This window comes from Salvelinus fontinalis, chromosome 16 (assembly GCF_029448725.1).
Source record: "Salvelinus fontinalis isolate EN_2023a chromosome 16, ASM2944872v1, whole genome shotgun sequence".
Taxonomy (NCBI): domain Eukaryota; kingdom Metazoa; phylum Chordata; class Actinopteri; order Salmoniformes; family Salmonidae; genus Salvelinus; species Salvelinus fontinalis.
In genome coordinates, this window is record NC_074680.1 from 33,745,167 (window position 1) to 33,769,422 (window position 24,256).

At 44.3% G+C, this 24,256-nt stretch overlaps 1 pseudogene; it reads right to left on the reverse strand.

Annotated features, from left to right (window-relative positions):
• LOC129813052 (tyrosine-protein phosphatase non-receptor type 21-like) overlaps positions 1-24,208 on the reverse strand; it is a 25,260-nt pseudogene extending 1,052 nt beyond the window's left edge.
• Between the last annotated feature and the right edge of the window lie 48 nt (positions 24,209-24,256).

Consider the following 24,256-nt stretch of genomic DNA (forward strand, 5'->3'; position numbering starts at 1 on the left):
GCCATTCCGATTAATCGGTCGACCTCTAGTTTAGTGTAAAAACTCCACAGTGAAATATCAATAATACTGTTTAAGAGGGACACACACAAAGTCCCGTGATCCTTTCCTCAGGTTGCAGTCTCGCCTCCATTAATACTTTGAAAAAGGGCCATCCACTAGCACCGCCCTTTTTGGAGCCAGAGGCCACAGTTGCGCCAACGCACTGAAGTTTGGCATGAGCATTGAGGAAACTTGGAGAATATTGGTGCCCCGAAACAAATGTTTGAGTGGGGCTGAGGTTTGCACTTAGATAAGCCTGGAGTTGCGGAGGAACTGGATTAGAACTTTGTAAATGAAGCTGTATTGTGAGATGGTCTGCACCATCATCATACGCTGCTGTCGGAGCATGTTGAGAACGGTCGGGATGTCCAGCATCTGGAGGAAAGAGGTGGAAACAGGCCACAGACAGGGTTTTACAAAAGAAGTATGTTATTGGATTGGTTAATGGGCCTATTAATCTAAACTGTGGTGAGATGTGATCAATGCCTACCTACATTCCTGATGGAATAGACTAGGGTTCAATCCTGGCGACATTATTCATTTTTAGGCCTTCTACATAGCCCAGTAATGTAATGGTAATATACATGTAGACGTTAATTAGGTGTTTACCTCGTTGTGTTCCAGACAGGCGATCATGACCTCAGAGAGGATGACCACCCCGGAGCGGCCCACTCCAGCAGTACAGTGGACCAGCACAGGCAGGTTGGTGTTCTTTGGGTCGCTGGTGCTGTTGGTGTGTCTCCTCACTGACTGGATCTCTTCCAGGTACGCTGGGGAAAACATTGAAATAAGAGAATGATTGATTCGATTAACCAAACTAAATAAAAATAGGCTTTTACAACACAAAATCTCAATTTATCACTGAACACTCATTTAACTTTGACTGGAACTGCCTTCTTGACCTGCTCTCCCTTGGAATAGAGATTTCTTAAAGGGACTTCCTGGTTTGAATACACGTTACTCCAACTGATCCACTCACAGAGGAAGCCCTTGAAGTCCTCAGGGCAGCCGTGGTCGGGCCAGTCTGTGTACTGTAGGTGCCACACAGTGTGCTCCTGGCCTGTCAGCACGTGTTTTATCTTCAGGCCTGTGGTGGCGTAGCAGCCGGAGTCCGTCCTGAAGCGTGTGGTGATCTTAAAGCGTCCGTACGTCACTGTGTTGTGGCAAGAGCCGAGCCGTGGCCAGTAGCGGAAACTCTTCTCCCTGCCACCCTCCTGCAAAGGGTTTAGAGGCCAAAGGTTTGCCAGGGTCAAAGGGTAATGTTATTGCTTACAGAGCAGTATCCTAGATCTGAGGTCATACAATAACAGTAACACACCATGGACATACAGACATAATAAAGTCCAGTGTAACACACACACCTCTTCAGCTGTAACCATGGCAATGATGGCCACGCCCTGCTCCCACACCATTTGCCAGAAGTCCTGACAGGTGTTGGAGAGAGGGCCTTGGGAGGCGATGTACCTCCACTCGTCTCCGCCCACCGTGATCTAGGAAACGCCAGAGGAGAGATATGGTTATAAGTGACCTCAACCACTGTAACAGCATTTACAGTGCCTTCAGAATGTATTCAACCCCCTTGACTGATTCCACATGTTGTTGTGTTACAGCCTGAATTCAAAATGGTTAAAAAATAAAATAATCTCACCCATCTACACACAATTCCCCAAAATAACAAAGTAATACCATGTTTGTATACATTTTAGCAAATGTTTCTGTATTTCATTTTCAATACATCTCATTCATTGCATGCCACTCACAATACAATATTAGCACGGATACGTATTACACTGCTCACAATTCTATATGTATTGCAATTCAACACTGATTTTATTGGGATTTGATGTTCCAAACATATTGCTCACTATATATGTCTGCTGAAGAGAGAACCTGACATTTTTGTTGATCAGTCATATAAATAAAAGTGCTGAAAACATCCTGGCTCACTATTTAAAAATGCTTATCAAAGAGACAATGACTGCATAAAGTCTTAAGCCTTTAGTACTTTATTAGGCCATTATTTTGGCTACCATGGCTATGCCCCCATAGGATGACAATGCCCCCATCCAAGGAGCATTGAAGCTGTTCTGGCTCGTTGTAGCCCAACGCCCTATTAAGACACTTTATGTTGGTGTTTCCTTTATTTTGGCAGTTACCTGAAGGTCTGTGTTTCTAGCTATCACTGTCGGTTCACTGGGTTGGTTCGCACTATGGAGCCGAGCAAAGCCATACTACTCTGGACTAGTTACGCATCCACCATCAAATGCTCGAACCATGCAGGAAAAGACAATGCGGGGAGAAAATATCCAAGCCAGCATGGTAGGGTTCGGGTCGGCATGGTACTGTGAAAAAGGGTATTAGTGTGTCCATTACCCTGATATGCGAGGCGTTGATGTAGCCAGTGTTGTTCTCCTTGGTGGGCACCAGCTCCACACGCGTGTCGTCGTAGGGCAGCACGTCCTGGAAGCGGTTCCTCTCGCCACTCTCGGGAAGCTGGGCGATGCTGCAGTCGCCTGCCGGACGCCGCTTGGCCACCTGCTCGTACTCCTGGAACACCATGCCCTGCTCCATGCGCTGCTCCAGCACCGTACACTGAGAGAGAGACACACAGACAAGGGTTGTTGACAGAGACCTGGAATTGTTCCGGTAGGTATAAAATGATTGAAATGCTACAGTGTTGTGAGTAACTCTGCAAGAAATAAAGTACATTTTCTTGATTGCTGTTATTACGGTGCTATCACTCTGATTAGTATGCCTGCGAAGAAGTGACACTGGAGATGGACCTGGTCTGGTGTGTGATGGTGACTATGTTCAGTGGTAATACGGTGAAGTAAACGTTATTAAACTAAAACCTAGTCGTTGTGTCATTTTTAGTTAACAATAGCTGGAAACAGCGTAGCAGTATCTGAATTCTGATTGAACAAACAAATGGTGCACCAACTAACACATTCAGAAGTATCAACTAAAACCGATATAAAAAAGTAGGACAATATTGTCCTGGTAGAACGGTTCTATTACATCACTAGCATTCAACACCTTTTCGTTCTGTTTTAAATAACGTACTGTTTTGAGCGCCATTAACTAAGTTATGTTCTGCAATAGATGCAAGACAATAACATTTGGATAAAACATTACTCTGTCTGCATGATATTCTGTTTGGCAATCAAATCCATTTAAACAACATGCCTAAACTCTGCAAATGTAAAGCAGTATCAATGTCTAGATTCTACAGAAAACATTACAGTATCCACCCCTAGAGCAAACCTTCTCTATAATACTGTTCATGTAAAATACCACAGTGCCTCTGCGCATATATGGTTACAAAACCAGTCTCTAGCTGCAAACCAAAACACACAACAGGTGTTGAAGAGGTTCCTCCTAAAACGAAGCATAAAAGAAACCCCATTCAGCAAACAGTGTTAAAGGGACAACACCAGTCTAGAGCAATGCCAGTGTCTACCCTCTCGTCGTTGGAGGACGTCTCAGGCTCGTCCTTGCCCCCTTCGTGCAGTGGCAGCCTGGACAGGGTCAGGCCGTTGAGGGCTGCCACCTTCAGAGGACCCATCTTCTTCAGCTCAGCCCGCTTCTTCATGCCCTGGTGTTACAGAGGACAGGGAGAGAGAGAGTGAGTGAAGTTGACAGTGTCAGAGAGGAAGATGAGGGGGAAGGACAGAAACAACATAGCCTGGTTGTGCCTTTCCGTGGAATGCTACCGGACCAGCTATTGCGGTCGCCAGCCACATTCCTGTCACATGTTAAGTCACCTGACCAACAGAGAGTGTTTGATATTGGTTGAAATGATCTTTGGGACATTCCACTACGTGTTGTGTGACATTGTGGTGTAAATGATAAGCTCATTCAAATGTCAGACATCTTAGCTATGAGGAAAAAATTATCTTAACTGACAAAGAAATTAAGAAGAGTCTCCATGACATGAAGATTGGGTAACAGCTGTTCCTTGAACTACGAAATCCACACTGACACCTCTAGTCAAATATTGTAATTAAATGTACTTAAAAAAAAATACATTAAAAACACAGACATGTTTTACAGCGAGTCAGGCAGCGGAAACTGGAGCTACTATGGTGGAACAAAAGCTACTATGGCGGAGGGTGCAAGTCTCACGGCAGGAGGCAGGCCATCGATGGGTTTCTTCCCAGCAGGAACGTCTGACACGGGCCTCTTCTTGATGAAGTCCTTCTTGGCCTTCTGTTTGTTCTGCCCATTGATGTCACCGTCAGACACAGAGGGAACCATCCTGACAGGCTGGCCATGCGCCAATAGGTACACGGGCTCCGCCTCCTGGATCAGTGTGTGCATCTGATAGGCCGGGAGGCCAGACAAGACAGGGTCAAGGGCGGAGCCAATGGGATATGCGGGTGGGGGCTCCAGGGGAATCTGGCCCAGATTGGTTAGAAGCTGCTGCGGGTCAAACCCAGACAATAGTGCATTGTGGGATTGGGGGATGTGGCGTCCGCTCTCATCCTCAAACTCCTCCTCACTGCTGTGCACCAACATGGTGGCGTGGGACTTCTTGTGGCCGTAGCGCACATGCTCCTTCCCCTCTCCCCCGTCCTCTGACTTGGTCCGCTCCAGGAATACGTTGAGCTGGGAGCTTGAGGAGGGTCCATGCGGGGCCAGAAGGGGGGTGTCATTGACCCTCATGCCCTCCAGGCTGTAAGCCAGGCTGGCGATCTCGATGGAGTTGCGTTTGTGTGCGTTTTGCTGGTGGGGGTGGTGTTGTGGGGGTCCAGCAGGGAGTAGGCTGCAGGGAGTAGGCTACAGGCAGGCTGTCCTCCTGGACAGAGTGGTGCACGCGCCGCGTGGTGATCAAGTCCGGGTTGCTGCTGCTTACGTACAGGTGGTGAGACAGGTCTGGCGTGCTGTAAGCGGGCCGTGGGTGGGCACCATGAGTAGGGGGGTGGAGGGTGGTACACCTGGGTCCTCATGATGTTGGCCGCAGGGTACTCCTGCGCCTGCTGCAGCTGGACGTTGGTCAGCTCGGGCACACTGACCGCTCCCACCACCGGCCTCCTCACCGTGGGGTATGGGCTGTGGAAGCTGGAGTTGAGGTGGAAAGGGTAGTGGTGGTGCGCTCCTCCTCCACCATGCTCTCCTCTGATCTCAGGCTGGCTGTAGACCAGGGGGTCGGGCCTGCTGTAGGCGTACGAATTCCCAATGTTCAGGTTCCTCATGGAGAGGCTCTGGCGGTTCTCGTGGGCGTGCACCATCCCTCCTCCCTGGTTCTTCTGCCTCATGATTTTATTGTAGTCCGGGGTGGCGCGGTAGGAGGGGGGGGTGAGAGCGCTGTGGCGGTGCGAGGGCACGTAGTCGGGCCGGGTGATGTCACTTCCTGTGATGGAGGGGTTGAAGGACATGGGCGAGGGCTGCATGTAGTGCTGGGGGTTGGTGAGGGAGCTGGTGCTGTGGGCACTGTACACGCTGCCGTTACGCAGCTGCCCGTTCCCACCGCCACTGTTGCCGTACTCGAGTGGTGAGCGGTCCAGGCTGGTCTGGGAGTGGTAGTAGTAGCCGTGCTGACTGTTCATGTACAGGTTGTATGAGAGATAGGAGAGAGATAAGACAAAAGGTACATTTGGGTGAAACACCGGTGATCTTGGTGAGGTCAGACTCTGTAAGTACCTTGTGAGGATGTGTAAGGCTCAGTGAAGTGGCCATTGTAGGGCATCTGTGGCGGGGGCATCATGTAGGCAGGGGGTTTAGGCTGCACAGAGAGTGATCAAACAACAGCATTCAGTTACTACAGACATGATCTTAATGCAGCCCAACAGATTGGAATTACACACAAATCTAATAGTGTGCTGAAGCACTGGCCAGGGACTGTGACGTTCGTCATGTGCTGCGTTTCACAGGCTATAGATCAGAGGGCGAGCGTGTGTTTTAGAGAGAAAGCATATGTGTGTTTGTGTTTCACTGCCAGGATACCAGAGACATCCTGGTGGAGGATCGCCGTTGCGCTGGTTTCACAGCAGGCTGGGTTTGGCTGAGCACAGGAACATAAAAACAACAATGAAACAAACAGGTAGAAAAAACTAAAAAGGCTTTCTTTGAAGTTGAAAGGGACTTGGCTGAATAGCTCAGATCAACTCTCAGATAAATCTCCCTTCATCGCAATGAAAGACAGGAGCAGTATCCAGGAGAGAACTCCTTTTCTTACATCATCTTTCCTCGCCCAAACACAAAATGTTTCAAAAGTGGTGAGGAGAGGAGTGGTGATTATTGGTGCACGTCATTTAAATGTAGCTAGGGTGTTTTGGAGGCTCTGGATGTTTTTTAGGGGAGGGTGTTGGCTCTCTGAGGAGACCTGTACTGTAGGCGGGTGGCTGTGGAATGCGTTGTTACAAGGCAGAAAAGGAAAGAGAGGAATGGAGAGAGTGAGAATGGACCCCTGGGAGCCCTCAGAAGGCAAATGGCGGTCAGACTCCTCTCTGGAGAGAAGAGGGGACAGGAATGAGGAGAGCACACACACGCAAAGAGAGTTCCACATACACAGGAACTGGGCTAGACTCGTTAAGAGAGAGACACACGTACAGGCTGCTCTTGTTAATCTTGTAAAACTTGTGCCTGGCTAGACACATCCGGCACACGTATTTGGAGGTTTCCATGTCTTCCTGTAGAGGGGAAAGAAAGCATTTACAATTTAAGACATTCCCTACACTGGAATAAGTAGTGGTGGTCCACTACTTATTCACCAACCCAAATACAACTTCTATGAATATTTCGAAGATAAATACACAACGCAGAGACAGAGTACAAGAGGTCATGAGGACGAGAAGTCAATAGAATTAACGATCAATGGAAATAGTGTTTTTTCTGTAACAGGGAATTATTTATCAATGGGTCAGAGACATGGGAGGATCTATACAGTGAGTCTGAAATAGGATACTGTTATTTGGCCATTGGCCCAGTTGTACTGCAAGGACTTCTAAATTGGTCAACCACAGGCTAGGTTATAAAACTAGATCCTATCCCTTTGTTCTGGAGAGATAATCACAGGAGAGAATCACTAGAGAGCATCACTGAGAACAGGGGAGAATGACCATCTACCTCCCAGCATAACATCTATGATCTGTCCTTCTCAAAGAAATTGATTTTCCTCCCCCTGATTTGCTTAAGGGGTCTGTGTTAATAAAGAATAACATCAACTGCTAACAAACTGCATGGAGCTTTAGCCAGCGGTTGTTGACCCTATAGGCATGGAACTTAGTTACCACCATACAAGCACACATACATGCGTGTTTACCTTGAAAAGTCAATACACATTCCCACAGCATGCACTGTGTGATTAAAGGACCATGTGTTTGATGGGAAGAGGATCATTGCAGTGTATGGTGGTGGCAGTGGTTTGAGACTCACGGTCTGGAACTGCACGCTCTCCTCTTTGTTGGCCAGCTCCAGGGCAAATAAGGACTTATTGTGAGTCATGTTGTTAATTTCATACCACCTACACAGCCAGTTAAAACAGAGAGGGGTGAGAGAGCATGAGGCAGTGGCATGGCAGTGGTCACATTTAGAACTGGACTGTGGGAGGGTAGTGACGTAAATAGAAACCATATCTGATTCAATAGTAAGAGAAGTGTCTACATTCAACACTGCTAGTAGCATTTAGACTAGGATATTCTACAGAAAATGAGACTTCCTCTTGGTAAAATTGAAGATTTCAGTTATTATATAGATTATTCTTTCCCAACTCAATTACCCCCAACAGCAAACATGATTCAAATTGTGAACTAATAATCAACCCCCAGTGAGTTGAATCAGGTGAGTTTTTCAGGGCCTACAACAAAAACATGTGTTGTTGGGGGTACAGGAGTTGGGGAACACTGATAGGTCAGGAGGATTTCCTGATCATGTGACCTGAGGCCTAGTTTCTCCTTGCCAGGTCACATTGTCAGGAACCCCCCTGGCCCTATTTATTGAACATCACATCTGAAAATAGCAAGAGACCTCCACGCCATCTAAGAATAGTAGCTAGCTAGCTGTGGACTGAACCAGACTCAATATGCAGTCATTGCTACAGGCTTCAGACACATAAATACCAGACATGATTCATTCAGACAGCTCATATTTACAGGCAGATCATACTGCAGAACTGGGGTATTAGCGTCAACATTTTTATTATGCTTAAAAATAAACAATTCTTTCCAGCCTTACTTGAATACAAGGGGTGGCCTTCCGGTTTGTGCTTTACAAAGATGCCGTCCAGGCAGGCCCCAAGGAGGATATCAGTGCCTTGGCTGTCCTGTGGGAATGGAAATATAAAAGAAGATTAAATTGAAGACCTATAGCTAATGAAAAATGGGGACCTCACAGAGCCCTGTTTGTGCTGGGTGGTCTACATTTATCCTTTTATGAATATATTCCAGAATATCAGCACCAAAATCTGCTGCTTTTTTAACTGAAAAATAATTTGTTCCTTGATCCAGTTCAAATAGAGGTATTGACAGAAAATCATTAGAACTGGAGATCAATGACGATGATGAGACAGCCTATAGGGAGGAGGTCAGAGACCTATGGCAGTGAGACCTCTCCCTCAACTTCAGCAAGACAAAAGGAGCTGATCGTGGACTACAGGAAACGGAGGGCCGAGCATGCCCCCATTCACGTCGAGCAGGTCGAGATCTTCAAGTTCCTTAGTGTCCACATCACTAAGGACCTATCATGGTCCACACACACCAACACAGTTGTGAAGAGGTCATGACAACACCTTTTCTCCATCAGGAGACTGAAAAGATTTGGCATTGATCCCCAGATCCTCAAAAAGTTCTACAGCTGCACCACTGAGATTATCCTGATCGGTTGCATCACCGCCTGATATGGCAACTTCTCGGCATCCGACCGTAAGGCGCTACAGAGGGTAGTGCATATGGCACAGTACATCACTGGGGCCGAGCTTCCTGGCATCCAGGACTTCTATACGAGGCGCTGTCAGAGGAAGGGCCAAAAAATTATCAGACTACAGCCAGACTGTTCTCTCTGCTACTGCATGGCAAGCAGTACCGGCGCGCCTGGGACCAAGTGTGGGACGCAAAGGCTCCTGAAAAACTTATATCCCTACGCCATAACCGCTGAACAGTCAATCAAGTAGCTACCCGGACCATTTGCATTGACCTTACTTTTTATTTTTGCACTGACTCTATGCACACTACCCACACATACTACACTGACACTCCAACACACACACACTACAAAAGCTCACACACATAAATATTGATGCCACACACACAGACACACACTTTCACATACACTGCTGCTACTCTGTTGATTGTCTCCGTCTATAGGCTGGGCTCCCGAGTGGCGCAGCGGTCTAAGGCATTGCATCTCAGTGCTTGAGGCGTCACTACAGACACCCTGGTTCGAATCCAGGCTGGATCACTGTTAAGTTCATGTTTTAAGTATCCCTATATTTCTGTTATTACGGGGCTATCACTCAGTCAAGAGTGCGCATGCGCAGGAAGTCTTGTCGTTGTTGGACCTAGCCTTGAGTGTAATGGCTACTTGTAGTGTGTTCATATAGTAGAGTAAACTTTGTTGAACTGGAACCTTGTCATTGTGTCATTTCGAGTTAACATTGGTAGCAGAGGATGGTTTCTAACTACAATGTGCCACCTCGCTTCGACGAGAAGAGGTGGTACGAAAGTTGGAAAAATGAACTGGGTAACTGGATACGCGTTACTAATATGGACGTGAAAAAGCAAGCACTTGCGGTGGTATTATCGCTGGAGGGAAGAGCGAGAGATACAGCACTGGAAATATCCCTGGAGGATTTGAACAAGGATGACGGTATGGGAACTTTGATCACAGCACTGGATTCTGTATTTCTCAAAGAAGAGAAAGACCGTGCCTACGAGGCATATTCAAACTTTGACAGTGTTACGAGAGATATTTTGGTTGCAATGACGGACTACATCATTGATTTCGAACAGAGGTACAATAGAATGCGCAAGTACGACATGGTTCACCCAGATAGAGTGTTAGCGTTCAAGTTGTTAGACACTGCCTGTCTAGATTGTAGGGAGAAACAGTTGGCTTTGACTTCTTGTACTGTGCTGACTTTTGCATCTATGAAGTCGGCACTAAAAATAATATTTGGTGAAAAGACGTCTGTCGCGCCAATAACAGATGGAATGCAAGTGAGTGATGCAGCATATTACACCGAGCAGCACAGAAAAGGCGCCAACAAGTCACGTTCAAGACAACCAGAAGAGGGCGCCATTTCCCGGCACAAATCCACTGGACACATATGGAAGGAGATCGAAATGTGCTATTTGTCAAAGCACTTACCATTGGGTTAAAGACTGTCCTCATAAAAATGAACAAGTTAAACTAACAGAGGAAAATGTACACACAGAGATAGAGCAGTGTAACATTACACTGTTTTCAAATGAATCTGATTCTGATACTGAGATTTTTTATAGTTGAATCCTTAGGATCTGCTGTGATTGATACTGCATGTACATGGACAGTGTGTGGTGCAAAATGGCTTGATAGCTATGTCAGTGAACTAAATATGAAAGAAGTACAAAATATGATTGACACACCAAGCAACAGAGCTTTCAAATTTGGAGACGGGAGAATTGTCCATTCTACCAAGAGAGTTAAGATACCAGCAAAAATTGGTCAGACTAAGTGTCACATTGAAACAGAGGTGGTCCTACAGATATCCCCTTACTATTAAGCAAAGCTTCCCTCAAGAAGGCAGAGGCTGTACTAGACATAAAAAATGACCAGGCAGTGATGTTTAAACAACCAGTGACTCTTGAACATACTACCTCAGGCCACTATTGTGTAAACATTTTAGACAAAAACATCACACAGACTCCATGCAAAAATGAGATTCTGACTGACACAGAGCACATGAAGATTCTGACAGTCACAGAGAACATGAGCACTAAAGAAAAACACTAAGTATTGTTAAAGCTTTACAAACAGTTTGGACATGATACAGTTAACAGACTTCAGAAGTTACTCAGCAGTTCAGGGAATAATGATGATGAGAAGTACGAAACTGGAAACAAAGTGTACTACAAACGAGTTGACTGTCAAGAGTGGAAAGGACCGGGAGTAGTCATTGGTCAAGATGGTGTGGTGATATTTGTGAGGCACGGAGGCATGATTGTCAGGGTGCATCACTCAAGATTGAGGAAAGTAAATGATCAACAAGATAGAGGGGCTGTTGCTGAGAATCAGTCTCCTAATGAAAATGACAAAAAGGACACAGTAACAGACACAAACCTACCAGATGTCGCATCCAATGATATGGACACCGAAACTGACACAGGAAATGGAGCAGAGACCTTCAACCATGCCACAGGTAATACTGTTGAGCGTTCAAATGAGGAAAACATTCAACAGCCACATGTGTTAAGAGAACATGGTTGTTCCAATCTGAAAACTGGACAAACTGTTAAATACACGGACAGAGAAAGTGGTATTCCACATACAGCAACCGTCATTGGACGAGCAGGAAAAGCAAAACACAAGAACTGGTACAACTTGCAGTACTCTGAACCAGCTACACTTTCTGGTACAACAGGGTCAGCTGACCTGCCACTTGTAGATAATATCAGAATTGAAGCAATGGAAAATCTAGAAAAACAGATTGACATTCAAAATGATGATGTACTTGAAACAAAGGACGTGTCATTTGACTCAGCTAAGCTAGATGAGCTTAGTAATTGGAGGAAAAATGGAGTGTTTGAGGAAGTCAAAGACATTGGCCAAAAGTGCGTCTCAACAAGGTGAGTGTGTACCCTTAAAGAATCCTTAACTGGAATAGTGCCCAAAGCACGTCTAGTGGCTAGAGGTTTTGAGGAGCTGGCTGCTAAAGAACTCCCAAAAGACTCACCGACATGCGCCTCAGAGTCACTCAGATTGCTGATGTCAGTGATCTGCCGGAAAAAATGGAAACTTAATTCCATAGACATCAAATCTGGATTTTTGCAGGGAACAGAGCTGTCAAGGGACATTCACATCCGACCTCTGCCCGAAGCTAAAAGTGAAGGAACACTGTGGAAACTAAAAAAGTGTGTGTATGGACTGGCAGATGGATCACTCTACTGGTACAACAAAGTCAAGGCAACAATGCTGAATACAGGTGGAAAAATGTCACAAGTGGATCCTGCAGTCTTCTATTGGCTTGATCAAGACTGCAATGTGACTGGAGTACTTGCCTGTCATGTTGATAACTTTATCTGGGGTGGCTCACAGACCTTTGCTTCCACTGTGATTCCACACCTCAAAGCTGTTTTCTAGGTTGGCTGTGAGGAGCATGATCATTTTTGTTATGTTGGGCATAGAGTTTATTACAGTTGATGGAAAAATACTGATGCAACAGGAGAGCTATATCAAGAATCTTCAACCTATCCACATGGATTCTTCAAGAGCCGTACAAAGGAATTCCCCTCTATGTGGAATTGAAGCTGTTCAATTGAGGTCAAAGATGGGACAAATTTTATGGGCTGCGAGACAGAGTAGACCTGGTTTGATGGTTGCAACTTGGCATCTAACACAAAACACGCCACTGTACAAACCATTCATGAGGCAAACAAAGTTGTTCGTAAACTGAAATCACAACAAGTGACTTTAAAGTTTCAGCATGTTGGAAAAGATGACTCTTTGAAACTAGTTGTCTTCCGTGATGCTTCGCTAGGTTATCACTGGTGGGACAAAACGACACTTCCTACCTGTAGTTTGTGTCACTGACAACTACTCATTAGTTGATGCTGTGAAGTCAACCAAGTCTGTCACAGAGAAAAGACTTTGAGATTAGCAGCATCAAGGAACTTATTCAAGCACAGAGAATGCAGCGGATTCTGTGGTCGACCACAAAGGAACAGCTTGCTGACTGTCTGACTAAAAAGGGAGCATCCGGTCTTGTGCTCCTACAGGCTCTCAGTAATGGAAAGTGGCTGCTTGAGTAATACAAATAAAAACTGTCACACAACCCATTTGTAATGGGGATCTTGAATAATACTTGGACATTTAATTATGTTGTTGATGTTTTTTTTGTCTTTAAAGAAAAGGGGGAGATTGTTAAGTTCATGTTTTAAGTATCCCTATATTTCTGTTATTACGGGGCTATCACTCAGTCAAGAGTGCGCATGCGCAGGAAGTCTTGTCGTTGTTGGACCTAGCCTTGAGTGTAATGGCTACTTGTAGTGTGTTCATATAGTAGAGTAAACTTTGTTAAACTGGAACCTTGTCGTTGTGTCATTTCGAGTTAACAATCACAACCGGCCGTGATTGGGAGTCTCATAGCACGGCGCACAATTGGCCCAGCGTCATCCGGGTTTGACCGGTGTAGGCCATCATTGTAAATAAGAATTTGTTCTTAACTGACTTGCCTAGTTAAATAAAGGTTACATTTTTTTTAAATTACATTATAATATTATCTATCCTGATTGCCCAGTCACTTTTACCCCTACCTACATACACAGTACCAGTCAAAAGTTTGAACACACCTACTCATTCAAGTGTTTTTCTTTATTTTTACTATTTACTACATTGTAGAATAATAGTGAAGACATCAACACTATGAAATAACACATATGGAATCATGTAGTAACCAAAGAAGTGTTAAACAAATGAAAATATATTTTATATTTGTGATTCTTCAAAGTACCCACCCTTTGCCTTAATGGCAGCTTTGTGCACTCTTGGCATTCTCTCAACCAGCTTCATGAGGAATGCTTTTCAACAGTGTTGAAGGAGTTCCCACATATGCTGAGCACTTGTTGTCTGCTTTCCTTCACTCTGCGGTCCAACTCATTCCAAACCATCTCAATAGGGTTGAGGTCGGGTGATTGTGGAAGCCAGGTCATCTGATGCAACACTCAATCACTCTCCTTCTGGTCAAATAGCCCTTACACAGCCTGGAGGTGTGTTTTGGGTAATTGTACCTTTGAAAAACAAATGATAGTCCCACTAAGCCCAAACCAGATGGAATGGTGTATCGCTGCAGAATGCCGTGGTAGCCATTCTGGTTAAGTGTCTTGAATTCCAAATAAATCACTGAAAGTGTCAACAGCAAAGCACCCCCACACCTCCATGTTTCCGTTCACCTACTCTGCGTCTCACAAAGACATGGCAGTTGGAACCAAAAATCTCAGATTTGGATTCATCAGACCAAAAGACAGATTTCCACCTGTCTAATGACCATTGCTCGTGTTTCTTAGCCCAAGCAAGTCACTTCTTATTGGTGTCCTTTAGTAGTGGTTTATTTGCAGCAATTTGACCATGAAGGCCTGATTCAAGCAGTCTCATCTGAACAGTTGATGTTGAGATGTGTCTGTTACTCGCATTTATTTGGGCTGAAATCTGAGGTGCCGTTAACTCTAATGAACTTGTCTTTGCAGCAGAGGTAACTCTGGGTCTTCCTTTCCTGTGGTGGTCCTCATGACAGCCAGTTTCATCGTAGCGCTTGATGGTTTTTGCGACTGCACTTGAAGAAACTTTCAAAGTTATAGAAATTCTGGATTGACTGACTTAAAGTAATGATGGACTATTGTTTCTCTTTGCTTATTTGAGCTGTTCTTGCCATAATATGGACTTGGTCTTTTAGCAAATAGGGCTATCTTCTGTATACCACCCCTACCTTGTCACAACACAACTTTTTGTCTCAAACGCATTAAGGAAAGAAATTCCACAAATTTACTTTTAAAACATGGCACACCTGTTAATTGCAATGCATTCCAGGTGACTACCTCATGAAGCTGGTTGAGAGAATGCCAAGAGTGTGCAACGCTGTCATCAGGGCAAAGGGTGGCTACTTTGAAGAACCTGAAATATAAAATACATTTTGATTTAACACTTTTTTGGTTACATGATTCCATGTGTTATTTCATAGTTTTGATGTCCATTATTCTTCTGCAATGTAGAAAATAGTAGAAATAAAGAAAAACCCTGGAATGAGTAGGTGTTCAAACTTTGACTGGTACTGTACATATTACCTCAATTACCTCGTACCCCTGCACATTGACTTGGTAATGGTACTCCTTGCCTCGTTATCGTATTTTATTGTGTTACAATTTCCTTTTTTATTTAGCCAAATTTTCATTATTTTTTTAACTCTGCATTGTTGGGAAAGGGCTCGTAAGTAAGCTTTTCATGGTAAAGTATACACCTGCTGTATTCGGCACATATGACAAATTGTATTTGATATAGCAATGGAGTAGTGCAGTGAGGCTTTGGGGGAGCAGGTACTGTAGTTTGGTGTAGTTGTTCACCTTAGCTGGGGTACTCTCCTGCCCATAGCCCTCCATCTTCTCCACCTCCTGCATGTACAACACCTCAGCCTCTGGGGCAGGCAACCCCCTGAGTGAAACACACACATGCCAATAGAAGTTAACATAAACCATATACATTTCCAACGCAAGCAGACACGGAGACACCAGCATCCATTAACCAGCACAAACAGAGAGTACAAAGACACACCATGGTCACATTCTGAAACAGAATTGATGGCATATTCACACCTTTCATCTCAGCAAACTGAACCGGTGTCAGTCTAGTTCAACAACCAGCATGATCAGCTGCTGCTATGTTCTATCCCCCATCACCTCCATCTTCAGTTCATCTGTCTCACTTCACCTCGTTTGACACACAAAGCAGTGAAACCATTTCATACAGACCAACATCAAGGCAAGTGTCAACTCCTCACCTCTCACCTTCAGAACCCACTGACACCTACCTCCCCTGTAGCCAGGGCCAAGGTATAAATCTAAACAGCTCTTTCCAGCTATCCATCTATCCAGACAGCCCATATGGGGGATGAGCAGAAGGCTGGAAACCTGCAGGTTGGGATGGAGGGATGAAGGGATAGGGGGGGATGAAAACCAGCTGGCCTTGGACTGGAGGAGTGAGCAGGCTTAGTGCCAGGCCAGCCCCAGCTCGGGCCTTTTCATCTATCTACCTGACTGTAAATAACAGCTGAGGAACCCTGGCGGGCCTACTAACTGGGGACAGATAAGAGAGATGCACCATGGACTGCCCAATGCATGTATGGAACCTGGAATCAATTAAAGGCACTGTGTATGTCAGCCTCAGGAGATATGAAGGGGGGGTTCTGTGGAGAATGAAAGGCATGTCTTCTTTTCCACGGATGGAAAAATCAGGCGGATGAACATCTGAAGGTTTCTCACCTGTAGTTCTGGTAAAGCAGAGCCACCTTCTGAGTGGCCTCTTCCAGTACTCTCTCATCCTGGATCCATCCCTGTAAAGAGATGAGGAAAACACAGATTACATTGTGCATTCATGAACATATGACTACATGACGTAAAACATTAATTTTGAGCTGCAAAGTCAAAAATAAATAAAACTGCTTACGATAGGAAACAGCACAAACTTCTGAAGAAACTCCTGCGAATCATAACGATTGAAGTCTCCAAAGTCAGCTGAAACACACAGAATAATCAAATACAATCATATTTTTTGTAGACTGGATGAATACATGTAAATAACAGTACAGTAATGCTTTTCCTAGAAGTGAACAGAAGTGAAAAACTGACTTAAAAAACAGAAAGCTTTTCTTTAAATAGGTCAAAGTCTATAATGTGTCTATTTCTGCAATTAGTGCAAGGCAGACTGAAAGCGTGCATGGATTTTCAGAATGGCGTGATGCTTTTTCAGCAGTTGCAGTATACAATGACAAAGCGGGCTAATTTGAGAAGAGCAGGAAACCCGTTTGGGATTGCTTTAGCATCTGAAACCAGTGGTCCAACGTTACCAGCAATCTCAGTCTGCCCACCAGCTATGTTCACAACTATGTTGAGTATGGCAGGCATTAGCCATGCTAGCTAAAACAGCTACGGCCCTGCCGGCCAGGCCCCCACCAGCCCTAATCTCAGCAGCTAGGTAAAAATAATTCATCTTCCAAGCAAAAACCAAAAGCAAACTGAGCAGAGCATTTTTAAGTCAGAAAATTCTTTGGAGGTTTCTCAAAACGTTCTGTATTACTGGGATGCTATTTTGTTCTAGCTTGCTATGCCAGTTGGGCAGCAGACGTTTGGACCTGGGTTGCACTAGTAAGTGATCTCAGTTGCTGTGCTATGTTAACCCCCAGGCCAGTAACTTGCACTGCCTGATTTAACAGTAGTGTTTGAGATTCTTCTGTCTGGGAAAATGTGAGCCCGGAAATGTCAAGCTCGAGACCAGTTTATTGGAGTCCAGTTTATTGGAGACCAGTTTATTGGATGGTATGGGCTTGGTAAGGTTCCTTTAAAAAAAAATGTATTTCACCTTTATTTAACCAGGTAGGCCAGTTGAGAACAAGTTCTCATTTACAACTGCGACCTGGCCAAGATAAAGCAAAGCCGTGTGACACAAACAACAACACAGAGTTACACATGGAATAAACAAACGTACAGTCAATAACACAAGAGAAAACATCAATATACAGTGTGTCCTACATTAACACACTTGTGAAAAGCTCAATAAAGCCAAAATAAAGTGCTTGACCAGGCTTTTATAGAAACAAAGTTAGGATAATAGAAAATTGTATTTCATAAGTACATTGAAACAACAATTATGTTCTCTTGAATACCAACTGAAAATATTCAGGTTTAAAATTCCCATTTTCCCTAGGTACGCTTTGAAATCCAATGATGAGACACCCGATGAGTCCCGAGTCGAGATTCAGTAATGATCCTTGAGACCAAACTCTTAATGACATCACTCCTGCTGCACTGGTGGGCCGTCAACAGCGCCAGGATCAATAAAACATGAGGTGTGGAATTTACAACAGGCCATGACAGCAGTGTGTGTGAGTGTGGTGCCAGAACACCTACTGTGGCTGCTTATGGCAGGACCTGACCTGTCACCACAGTTTGAACAGGTGGTGATCCTCAGTCTTCTCTCAGTAGATTATAGTGTACTGAGTTTCACATTCAGAGCCGATGTTACATATTCACATGTATACCTTGCACTGCCAAGCCAGCCAAACGGATGGCTTGTTCTATGGAGCAAGGGATTCTGCCTTCCAGAACATCCTTCTTTAACTGGAGGTAATACTGATATCTGTAGGGAGGTAGAGGAAGTTGGTTAATCTCAAGGTGTGAACAGATGACAAACATGACTTGGTTTGACCCCTCCATTCAAACGGCCAGTTAGAGATGTGATACTGTGGTGGGTGACCACACACAGAAAAACCTATAGTACTGGACTGAGTTGCTCAGTACGCATTACTAAGATGATACTGAGGAGTAACTAAGGCAATATAGGAATTATCTGCTAAGGTACGAAATATGACAAATCCTCTGGCATGTAGGACACATGCATTCCATTCCCTTCTCCCCTCACTCACTACCTTTGACTGATCCAATAGGAATGGATAAATAAAATCAATATGGTGGGAACTATGTGGCTTAGAGTTAACCAGGGAATAGATGGAGACAACGTTTTGGCCTGAGAGAGTGTCTAGTTTTAGCCGGAGAAGCAGCCTGAGCGAGTATCTAGTGTCCCTCTGTGTTAAGCGTATATCTGACCTAGTGATCTCCTGCTGCAGCTGGCCCACGGCGGGCACGTAGAAGACCACCCCGAAGTAGACAGTGGGTACCAGGCCGTACTTGTCCAGCTGCTTCTTCAGGGGCTTCTCCAGGTAAATCCATCGCTGCTGATTCTGCTTGTTGAAGTACCACAGGCTGAAGTACGTTATCTGGTGTGGGGAGGAAAGGAAATGTGGGGTGTTAATGGGGGAAACAGGAAGCACAGACTATTTTTGAAAGATGAGGGGAATGTGAAATCTTTACATGACAGTAATATTGTATATTCTGGTTTACAATGACAATAGCTTACCTTGCATTTCCTATGCTAAATTATAGAAGACTTAATATGTTTGTGTTTCCTTCCTCATAAACATGCCGATACTAGTACACATAGCTTTTACTCATCTGAAACATTCAACTTGACCCACAAGCCCAAAGGAAAGGTGCAGGCTGCTGTGTTGCTGCCACTCCCTGTCCAGTCTTGTGAATGTCTGCCGGAGTGGAGCAGTGTGCATCACACAATGAGCAGTGGATCTGGAGTTGACCTACAAGGCTCACAGTGTGATTGCACACTGCAACTGTGTGGCCATAGGTTTATTTCACTGCCCTGTCCTATAGTCTTTCTGTTCATCTGACTGCTCACTGACTAATGGTCCTGCGTGACCATCCATGCCCGAAGTTCCTCCACTCTCAATGCCATCGGCATGACCACTTCAGGTCCTCGATCCACTAACTTAAGTTGTATGTGTTGTAGCTTGTTATGTGCTTTTGTAATACGCAATTCATGCTGCCATACACACACACACACAATTGTTCAAAAGTTGTCTCACTTAGACATTTCCTTGTTTTTTAAAGTAAAGCAAATTTTTGTCCATTAAAATAACATCAAATTGATCAGAAATACAGTGTAGACATTGTTAAATGTTGTAAATGACTATTGTAGCTGGAAACGGCAGATATTTAATGGAATATCTAAAGAGGCCCATTATCATCAACCATCACACGTGTTCCAATGGCATGTTGTGTTAGTTAATCGAAGTTTATCATTTTAAAAGGCTAATTGATCATTAGAAAACCCTTTTGCAATTATGTTAGCACAGCTGAAAACTGTTGTTCTGATTAAAGAAGCAATAAAACTGGCCTTCTTTAGACTAGTTGGGTATCTGGAGCATCAGCATTTGTGGGTTCGATTACATGCTCAAAATGGCCAGAAACAAAGAACTTTCTTCTGAAACTCATCAGTCTATTCTTGTTCCGAGAAATAAAGGCTATTCCATGTGAGAAATTGCCAAGAAACTAAAGATCTCGTACAACGCTGTGTACTACTCCCTTCACAGAACAGAGCAAACTGGCTCTAACCAGAGTAGAGAGAGTGGGAGGCCCCGGTGCACAACTGAGCAAGAGGACAAGTACATTAGAGTGTCTAGTTTGAGAAACAGACACCTCACAAGTCCTCAACTGGCAGCTTCATTAAATAGTACCCACAAAACACCAGTCTCAACGTCAACAGTGAAGAGGCGACTACGGGATAATGGCCTTCTAGACAGAGTTCCTCTGTCCAGTATCTGTGTTCTTTTGCCCGTCTTAATCTTTTCTTTTTATTGGCCAGTCTGAGATATGGCTTTTTCTTTGCAACTCTGCCTAGAAGGCCAGCATCTCGGAGTCGCCTCTTCACTGTTGACATTGAGACTGGTGTTTTGCGGGTACTATTTAGTGAAGCTGCCAGTTGAGGTCTTGTGAGGTGTCTGTTTCTCAATCTAGACACTCTAATGTACTTGTCCTCTTGCTCAGTTGTGCACCGGGGCCTCCCACTCTTTCTATTCTGGTTAGAGCCAGTTTGCGCTGTTATATGAAGAGGTTAGTACACAGCGTTGTACGAGATCTTCAATTTCTTGGCAATTGCGTGCATGGAATAGCCTTCATTTCTCAGAACAAGAACAGACTGACGAGTTTCAGAATAAAGTTGTTTCTGGCCATTTTGAGCCTGTAATCGAACCCACAAACGCTGATGCTCCAGATACAAAACTAGTCTAAAAGGACACTTTTATTGCTTCTTTAAATCAGCACAACAGTTTTCAGCTGTGCTAACATAATTGAAAAACGGTTTTCTAATGATCAATTTAGCCTTTTAAAGTGATAAGCTTGGATTAGCTAACTCAATGTGCCTTTGGAACACAGCAGTGATGGTTGCTGATAATGGGCCTCTGCATACCTATGTAGATATTCCAACAACAACAAAAATTATCTGCCGTTTATAGCTACAATAATAATTTATAACATTAACAATGTCTGCACTGCATTTCTGATCAATTTTATGTTATTTTAAATGGACAAAAAAATGCTCTTCTTTCAAAAACGGGGACATTTCTAAGCGACCCCAAACTTTTCAAAGGTACGTGTATATTTTTATTTAAAAAAGGGATTTATGGACAGGCAAGGTTATCCTCTAGTCTAGGCTTCACAGTCTGGACAAAATCCAAATGAATGGAAAAGCCATCCGAGTAAGATTCTGATGCATACTGAATCACAGCATGGGTGTGTCCACTGTGTGTCCCTAGCAGAGGTGTGTCCACTGTGTGTCCCTAGCAGAGGTGTGTCCACTTGACCTGTGCATGTTTGGCACAGTGTTTCACCACTACTAGACCTACGTGACTGAACAATGACTTGGTCCATGTGGAATGCTTTTGGCTGAAACTAATTATTCTTTCCATACCCTCAAGACAATAGTATACGTTCTAGGTTTCTGATAGTCCTGTCATTAAAAAACATTCAGGTATGTTGCAGAACAGCTCATAGGCCATGATAGCCTAACTTTAGCCTGAAAGGCCCCCCACTTGAGATGAGTAATCACGAACACAAAGGACAACAATCAGTGTTTCAGTTGTTTTTCTTGAGCATACATACCTCTCTTAACTCCAGTCTCTGTGCAATTGCCTCCAAACATTCCTGGCCGGTGCTCTCCACAGCGTAAACTCAACAAATTCACTATTGAGTAGCTGAATGCGAGTGACCAGACAGCTCTTGCTTGAGACTGTATACCGTCGAGTTCTTTTGAGTTTTAAGCCAAATGGCAAGGGCATGTTTCAAAGTCCGTTGGCAAAGAGTCCTTCTTTGATGGAGAAATGTGCCCTGCTGTCTCTAAACTTTGCCCGTCAGATATTGAGTGGATATGAGGCCATCTATACGTTGGATACATGTATCCATGCCAAGAGAAAGAGACAAATTGTTAAAGAATAAATTATTCATAACTAACACACATTTTCCAGCTAATTCCAGATAACATTTTCCAGACAAACATCACCTAACTTATGATAAATGTGAAATCCCAATATAAGCAAAATAGTATTACATGTTATGCTGAATCACCAACTTTGGTTCTGGAAAGCTACAGGGTGTGCAGGCTTTTAGTGATCAACATTGATAAATTGATTCAGTTGTGTAGTGTGCTTGGCTGGAACAAAAGCCTGCAATCCCTGACCACCAGTGCCAATTGGAAGACGTAACCAAATCAAATCAAATGTTATTAGTCACATGCGCCGAATACAACAGGTATACCTTACAGTGAAAAGCTTACTTATGAGCCCCTAACCAGCAACGTAGTTTTAAAAAATACAGATAAGAATAAGAGATAAAAGTAACAAGTAATTAATGAGCAGCAGTGAAAAAACAATAGCGAGACTATGTACAGAGTCAATGTGTGAGGACACCGGTTATTTGAGGTAGTATGTACATGTAGGTAGAGTTATTAAAGTGACTATGCATAGATGACAACAAAGAGTAGCAGTGGAGTAAAGACGGGGGGGGGGGGGGGGGGGGCAGTGCAAATAGTCTGGGTAGCCATTTGACTAGATGTTCAGGAGTCTTATGGCTTGGGGGTAGAAGCTGTTTAGATGCCTCTTGGACCAAGACTTGGTGCTCCAGTACCATTTGCCTTGCGGTAGCAGAGAGAACAGTCTATGACTAGGGTGGCTGGAGTCTTTGACAATTTGTAGGGCCTTCCTTAGACACCACCTAGTGTAGAGGTCCTGGATGGCAGAAAGCTTGGCCCCTGTGATGTACTGGGCCGTTCGCACTACCCTCTGTAGTTCCTTGCGGTTGGAGGCCGAGCAGTTGCCATACCAGGCAGTGATGCAACCAGTCAGAATGCTCTCGATGGTGCAGCTGTAGAACCTTTTGAGGATCTGAGGACCCATGCCAAATCTTTTCAGTCTCCAGAGGGGGAATAGGTTTTGTCGTGCCCTCTTCAAGTGTGCTTGGACCATGTTAGTTTGTTGGTGATGTGGATGCCAAAGAACTTGAAGCTCTCAACCTTCTCCACTGCAGCCCCGTCGATGAGAATGGGGGCGTACTCTGACCTCTTTTTCCTGTAGTCCACAATAATCTCTTTTGTCTTGATCACGTTGAGGGAGAGGTTGTTGTCCTGGCACCACGCGGCCAGGTCTCTTACCTTCTCCCTATAGGCTGTCTCATCGTTGTCAGTGATCAGGCCTACCATTGTCATCGGCAAATTGAATGATGGTGTTGGAGTAGTGCCTGGCAATGCAGTCATGAGTCAACAGGAGTCGTGCCTGTGATGGTTCGTCGGAGGGCATAGCGGGATTTCTTATAAGCTTCCAGGTTAGAGTCCCGCTCCTTGAACGCGGCAGCTCTAACCTTTAGCTCAGAGCGGCTGCTGCCTGTAATCCATGGTTTCTGGTTGGGGTATGTATGTAGGTCACTTCACATTAAACATATGTCCTTTAAAGAACACCGTTTATTTGTAATCTCGGTTACCCAGAAGTAAAATTCTCGCAAATTGAATCTGTCCTCGAGATATTAGTTTATTGGTAGCGTTAATCCACTTAGCTAGCTAGCTAGACAGGGAGCATCTGACTTCATGGTGCAAGACAGACAAGTCAGTCAGTGATTTCAGAATGTGCTGCGATAACTGTACCTTTCCGATGGCAATGGTTCTCCATTCGAAAGTTATCAGTAGGACACTTCACTGGAATAACAGATCAACAATGATTTTTGACAATGCAGTGAGCTCCAGATTTTGCTTGTTACACAGAGATCAACGACTTTTGCTAATACCCAACATTCTATTACGATGTTTAATACAGGTTAGATGGTAGAGACGGACAGTCTATCAGATATCAGCATCTTATTTGACGTTAGTTACCTAGATGACGTTACCTATAGCTAAATTAGCACGTTAGCTAGCTGGCTAACTAGGCTTGCTAATTTATTTAGCTAACTTGGCTAGCTCATTGACCCCGTCAACAAATTAACTTCAGTTGAAGCAACACGTTACTCGAGTTACCAATAATGTTATAAATCAGAGAAGCTTCCAAAACAACCGAAACGTGTGGCTACGTAACGTTAGCTGGCTAGCTACAAACTAGGAAGTACACTAGCTAATTAGCAAGCAGACTAGCATAGTGAACGTCGTCGGCGTCAAAACGGGCTCTTCTCGTCACCTAACAAAATCCCTGTAAATAACTAGCTAGCTGATATTAGCACCGTTACCTTATTGAGTCCATTTGTAAATTGTGCATATCCAAAGCGGCCATCAGTGATAATAGATGATATATATGTCCAATATAAAAGAAAGTGTAGTGTGTTTCAAGTTTAACCTGCATCATGCCAAATTCAGACTAAGCCAGCTAACGTGCTTCACTTCCTGCCGAAAGAGCATCAAGTGTATGAATCTCTAGCTACATCTGCTGATCTAC